This window comes from Cebus imitator, unplaced genomic scaffold (genome assembly GCF_001604975.1).
Source record: "Cebus imitator isolate Cc_AM_T3 unplaced genomic scaffold, Cebus_imitator-1.0 Scaffold0, whole genome shotgun sequence".
Lineage (NCBI taxonomy): Eukaryota > Metazoa > Chordata > Mammalia > Primates > Cebidae > Cebus > Cebus imitator.
In genome coordinates this window covers 18,854,204-18,861,357 of record NW_016107315.1, presented here as the reverse complement: position 1 = coordinate 18,861,357, position 7,154 = coordinate 18,854,204, and positions in this window count along the sequence as shown.

The window sequence follows — 7,154 nt, the reverse complement described above, 5'->3', positions numbered from 1 at the left end:
CCTGTGATTGACTTAAGTCTTACCAGCCTCTGTTTATTAGAAACTCTTTGTTATAAAACGAAAGAGTGTATAATAAAGCTTTAGAATGTTTAGGCCTATGGATATATAAAACAAGTAACGGTGCAAATCACTAGTTGATAAACACCAAATGAGAGGAATCCAGCCAGGCCACAAGTTTGAGGTCCAGCCTGAATGTTATTAACTACTTAATTTTGTATTTCCTGTGCCTCAGTTTTCTCATCTATAAACTGTAGATAGTGATATGTGTGTTGCATTTTCATGCATTGCTGGTGGGAATGAAAAATGGTATAACCCCCAGGGAAAAAAATTGGACAATATTTATCAAAATGTAGCATGCTTTTACCCTTTGATCCTACAGTCTCAGTCTGGAAATTTGTCCTAAGATACTCTTGCATTCATATGAAAAATCCATTCACTACATTGCTGTTTATAGCAGATTAGAAGCAATCCAAGGGTCCACCATCAAGAGTTACATCCACACCATGGAATACTGTGCCACTGAAAAAAGAAAAGGGAAACTCTCAGAGAACTGGTGTGGCAGGTACTCTAGAATATGTGTTAAATGGAAAAGAAATGAGAAAGAAAGAGACAGGTAGATGCAGGACACCTTATGGGCGGTATTATGCTCTAATTTCTAAGAGATAGAAACTAAGAATATATATTTGTGTGTGCTGATTTTTTGTGTAAAGAACTATTAGAAGGAACCAAAGAAGACCTCTTTCTTTTTCCCTTTTTTTTTTTTTTTTTGGAGACATTCTGTTGCCCACGCTGGACTGCGGTGGCATGATCATGGCTCATTGCAGCCTCAACCTCCTAGGCTCAAGTGATCCTCCCATCTCAGCCTCCTGAGTAACTGGGACTTCAGACACACACACTACCACACCCGGCTATTCAAAGAACATCTTTAAAAATGATTACTTATAGTGGAAAATAGGTAAGATTAATACTTTTAAATTTATATCTTTTGACTGGGCACAGTGCATGCTTATAATACTAGCACTTTGGGAGGCCGAAGCGGTTGGATCTCTTGAGCCCAGAAGTTTGTGACCAGCCTGGGCAACATGTCAAAATCCCGTCTCTACAAAAAATACAAAATTAGCCAGGCGTGGTGGTGTGGACCTGTAGTCCCAGCTACTTAGGAGGCTGACATGGGAGGATCACTGGAACCTGGGAGGTCGAGGCTGCAGTGAGCCAAGACGGTGCCACTGCACTCCAGTCTGGATGACAGAGTGAAATCCCATCTAAAAAAAAAAAAAAGAAAGTGTAGCTTTTTATATTGTCTTGCGTTTTGAATCATGCAAATAGGCTACTTACCCAAAACAAACAAAAAATTTAATGTGAAAGTAACACCTGCCTTTCAAGAATTAAATGAAATAATGTATCACAATTCTAGCACAGTACCTGACACAGAGTAGGGTTTCAGTAAATGGTAGCTTCAGAAATTAATTTCCAACTGAAATAGAGGAAGGAAGGCTTCAAGGAGGAAGGAGAACTTAACCTAAGTCTAGAGGCTGGGAAAGACTCAGAAAGAAGTAGAGAAGTGGGAGCCATTGCCAAGGAGGGGTTGGGAGAAGCAATGGGAGACAGTTTAATATGAATGGTAGAACTTGGGATTTTATTCTTTAGGTGATAATAATCATGATTAATCTTTACACTTATACTGTATCTTATGGTTTATGAAAACTTAATTGTAAATTCCCATTCAGAAGAAACTCAAATCTTATTGTCTAGAATTTGATACCAACTCAAACGAACATTATGAGCTTCTAGAATATGCTCGAGCTAGAAATGATCTGACAGATGTAGCAAATGTCAGAAAGTGTCCCATTTAGCAACTGCAAGAGTGGTCAAAGTTGGTCATCTCCAAGCTGACTGAGTCTGCTAAAGGCTTGCAAAATAAACAGCAATTTCACGTTTCGCTCTTGGTTATGGCTTTGGATTTTTATTTGATCTTATTTACATGAGAAAAAAGCATTAATCAATTCAAAACCAAAAAAGAAAGGGAAAATGACTATTTAAAAGTCAATTGGTTTAACTTCTTTTTTTCTGCTCTCTGCTAAAAGGACCAAAGTTCAAAACAACTAAACCCCCATAATGAGTTAGACTCAGAAGGCTAAACAATAATATAAGTCAGTTGTCTCAATTTGGATGATTTCCAAATTTACACAACAAAGTTCTTGTTAAATATTCAGGAAGTTCCAACTATTTATGATGTAACTTAATATTGACATGGTATTAAATGACCTAACCATCCCCCAAGCCTTAGGAATTTTACATCTAATGACTGACTGCAGAATAGCTCTCCTGACAAGGCTGGAAGGTTGGCAATCAACAATTTTCCTTTGCAATCTATTTTTTTCTTTGAAAAAGAAATTCCAATAGGTTGACTGTATTCTCACTGTCTTGTACATTTCCTGTTGTGTGCAAGAGGATTTCACAGATAGGGGGATTTATATGGCGTTTTTTATGCTGAACGGGCTAAGCTCCAGAGACTCACTGCCTCAACCCATTACACACAGATCACTTAACTCTGTTACTGGGTTTGCGATGCTAGATTGATTTACCCATACACTAGGTCAGGAGAAAATGACTGCGCATCTTCTTGCACTAGCAAAGAATGTGGAGCCCCTTTTACAGGAAAGAGAAAGGCCTGCAGACACAGTGCCACCTTCCCGGCCATTAGGCTACAGTCAGCAAAGGAGCCCCTGTCTGAAATGTGAAAGAAAGCAAAGGGCCTGAAAGAGAATGGCAAGGAGTTGGGGATATTTGCAAAGGATAGGCAGCTAGCGAATGCGTTATTTGAGGCTGGATGGTCTCATAGAAAACAACCAAGCTGAGAATTGGGGAACCTGACCAGTGTAATTTATCCCAGCTCCCTCATTATCCTCCTGTCTGCTGTGTGAACTTGGGCCAATCACTAGTCTCCGTAGTCAAATTTCTCTTTTTCCTCTCCAAGAGAAAAAATGGACTACAGTCTGTCAAAGTCGCTAAAGGGCTGGCATTGTTAGAGCAAGTTCTGACAACTTTAACAGCTCTAGTGTAGGTTGGACCAACAAGATTTGGATACAATGACTAGTCCCTGGAGGTACCAGAGGTCTTCTGTTTGGTCCAGTTGTCCATAAAAGCTGTAGGAAGTTGGGCAAATTTCCTCATCAGTAAAACAGGTGTAAATACACCATAGGTTGCCAGGTTGTTTTGAGGATTTAAGGTGTGTAAAATGCACCTCATACTGGCTTGATTTATAATGGGCATCATTATTACTCATCAGTTTGGTTTCCGCACCTGCAGTTCCTTATCACTTGTGAGTGTTTCCTGTATCAGAAGCAAAGAATGCTATTAAAACTAACTTGCATCTTGGACAAATCACTTAACGTGTTTTGTGCATCAATTTTCTCATCTAAGAAACAGTAATAGGTCTAGCATGGTGGTTCATGCCTATAATCCCTACACTTTGGGAGGCTGAGGCAGGAGGATTGCTTGAGGCCAGGAGTTTGAGACCTGCCTGAGCAACATAGTGAAACCTCATCTTTACAAATAATTAAAAAATTAGCCAGGCGTGGTAGTGTGTACCTGTAGTCCCAGCTACTCAGGAGGCTGAGGCAGAAGGATCCCTCGAGCCCAGGAGTTTGAGGCTATGGTGAGCCATGATCACACCACTGCAATTCAGCCTAGGCAACAGAGTGAGACTCTGTCTCAAAAAAATAGACAGTAATAGAACCTATTTTTTATTATTGAACCTATTTTCTGTATCTTTTGTGAGGATTAGGTGAAATAATGCATATAAAGTACTTGGCCCAGACATAACCAATAACAAATTTTTATTATTTATTATACATATAACAAGTAAATAACCAATAAAAATCAACTATTATTGTTTTTCTCATCACCATCATCATCAATTGTGGTAAAACTCATTGCAAATTCTACCCCTATAAACCAAAATGTTCTCTTATTTTTTCAGTTGTTAGCAACTATCATGCATGACCAATGAAAGTTTGAACACACATGAATTACTGATTTGTAGTATAATCTATTACGTTATCAGTAGTATGGAGAATACTTGTTCTACATATTGATACTTATTCATAAATGACATAGCTTTAGAAGATTTATGAGAATTTAGATAAGCTTGGCCCATGCTCCGCATTATATAAGTGCTTATCAACAAAATAAACACATACATACCTATATTCAAAAAACAAGAACATCTTTTGAACCTCTATCATTAGTTTTGCTTTTACATTATCTAATCATGTGTTTCCTCTTCTCTCGGTCAGTTAAAAGTACTGGCCAGGCACTGTAGCTTATGCTTGTAATCCTAGCGCTTTGAAAGGCTCAAGCAGACTGATTACTTGAGCCCAAGAGTTTGAGACTAGCCTGGGCAACATAGCAAGACTCCTATCTCTATCTGTTCAAAAAAAAATTGTAAGTACTTCTAAATATCATCAATGCTGATAGCTCTTAAAAGACAATGGCTCTGGGTCCAGCGCGGTGGCTGACGCCTGTAATCCCAGCACTGTGGAAGACCAAGATGGGCAGACCACTTGAGGCCAGCAGTTTGAGACCAGCCTGCCCAACATGGCGAAAACCCATCTCTACTAAAAATACAAAATTAGCCAGGTGTGGTGGCAGGGGCCTGTAATCCCAGCTACTCAGGAGGCTGAGTCAGGAAAATCACTTGAACTTGGGAGGCAGAGGTTGCAATGAGCCAAGTTGTACCATTGAACTCCAGCCTGGGCAACAAGAGTGAAACTCTGTCTCAAAACAAAACAAAACAAAACAAAACAAAGTTGTTACCAACCATTCCTTGCCTCCTTGCATTAAGGACTGCCTTCTTCAATGAGTGGAGTGGAATGGAGAAAAAGACAGCAATTTTCTCTCGGTTTCTCCTTGTCATACTGTAAACTGGCCATAGGCTTTTCTGCATGTTTTCAGACTGAAAAAACTTGAGTGAAGGAATTCAATCTAAGGTGTCAATAAGGGAGAAAGGCTTTAGAATTACCTCTCTGGGGATCTAAGGAGGTCCCTGTGCAGCAGATTTTCAGACACTCTAGTAGATCTCTGGATTTGGGGGATCTTGACTCTTCATCTTTCAGCTCACAGCAGGCACTTGACTCTCTGTGCTACTGACATTTAAGGTCCAACCACTTTTCATAGCTTATCCCAAAGTCAGCAATTTCCCTGATGACCAGCAAGGGCTCTAGGGGCTGAGATTAGCAACTTATGACCTGTGTGAAAGGTCCCAGAGTGGGAGGGGGCATGGGAAGACCTACAGAAAGGCCTGCTCACAAGTCGCCTCCCATCCTTCTCAGACCCCCACCTGCACTGAGGCACACCTCTTTCCGCACTCCTCTTCCATTCATTTCATGGATTTGTCAAAAGCTCATCGCTGAGCCAATTAGCAGCCCAGCTTCTCCTCCGCCCCTTCACAGAGGGCTTCCACCTTGATTAAAGAACTGTGCCTGAGGAGATGCTGTGCTGAACACCTCCACAAATGCCAGAGGAAGGGGGCAGTAGGGACTTACCCTAGAGGAAGGAATGGAGGTGGGGATGTTGAGAACTAAGAAAGAAACTAAACCAGCACAAAATGTTGGGACTCTGGGACTTTTTTCCAGATGTAGATAAGTTGTTGTTTTTGTTTTGTTTTGTTCTGAGACAGTCTCATACCATTGCCCAGGCTAGAATGCAATGGCGTGATCTCGGCTCACTGCAACCTCTGCCTCCTGGGTTCAAGGAATTCTCCTGTCTCAGCCTCCCTAGTAGCTGGGACTACAGGTGCACGGTGCCATGCCCGGCTAATTTTTTGTATTTCAGTAGAGAAGGGGCTTCACTGTGTTGCCCAGGCTAGGCTCGAACTCCTGAACTCAGGCAATCCACTTCTCTCAGCCTCCCAAAGTGCTAGGATTATAGGTGTCAGCCACCATGCCCAACCAATTTTCTTTTCTCTACTAACCATCAGGCTCCATGACTTTGAGGACCATGTGTACCCTCTTGAGCTCATGAGGCCCACCCCCTGCCTCCATGTGTAAGGATGGCATAGAGAAGACCGGTTCCTCTCCACAAGGTTTTTATTCAACTCTTCTCTCTCATTTGTCAGTGTCTTGGCTCCTGACAACAAGGCGTGGAACCTTTAGGGCCCTCTCCAGACACGGAATCCAGCTTTGTCATCCTCTAATACAGAAAACATTTGAGGACTTCTTTGGGATGTTTGACTCACCTGGATTTCTGTCCAACCCTGCTACCTGTCTGTCACAGGAAGTCAAAAAGAAGGCAGCCATTCCTGGCTTCTCTGCCTATCAGCATTAGCAGTCACAGTTTAGAAATTTAGCCTCTGAGGCTGAGTGAGGTGGCTCACACCTATAATCCCAGCACTTTGGGAGGCTGAGGTGGGCGGATCACGCGGTCAGGAGAGATGGAGATCACAAGGTCAGGGCTAACACAGTGAAACCCTGTCTCCACTAAAAATACAAAAAAAAAAAAAAAAAAAAAAAAAAAATAGTCAGGTGTGGTGGCACACACCTGTAATCCCAACTACTCAGGAGGCTGAGGCAGGAGAATCGCTGGAACCTGGGAGGCGGAGGTTGCAGTGAGCCAAGATGGTGCCATTGCACTCCAGCCTGGGTGACAGAGTGAGACTCTATCTCAAAAAGGAAGGAAGGAAGGAAGGGAGGAAGGGAGGGAGGAAGGAAAGAAGGAAGGAAAGAAGGAAGGAAAGGAAGGAAGGAAGGAAGGAAGGAAGGAAGGAAGGAAGGAAGGCAGGAAGGCAGGCAGGCAGGCAGGCAGGCAGGCAGGCATTTAGCCTTTGCTGCCCAGGCGCAGCAGCTCACGCCTGTAATCCCAGCACTTTGGGAGACCGAGGCGGGTGGATCACGAGGTCAGGAGTTTGAGACCAGCCTGGCCAACATAGTGTAACCCTGTCTCTACTAAAAATACAAAATTAGCCGGGCATGGCAGCATGCACCTGTAGTCCAGCTACTCAGGAGGCTGAGGCAGGAAGATCACTTGAACCCAGGAGGTGGAGGTTCAGTGTGATGAGCTGAGATTACGCCACTGCACTCCAGCCTCGTCAACAGTGAGACTCCATCTCAAAAAAAAAAAAAAGAAATTTAGTCTTTGCTTTTCTCTGGTGCATG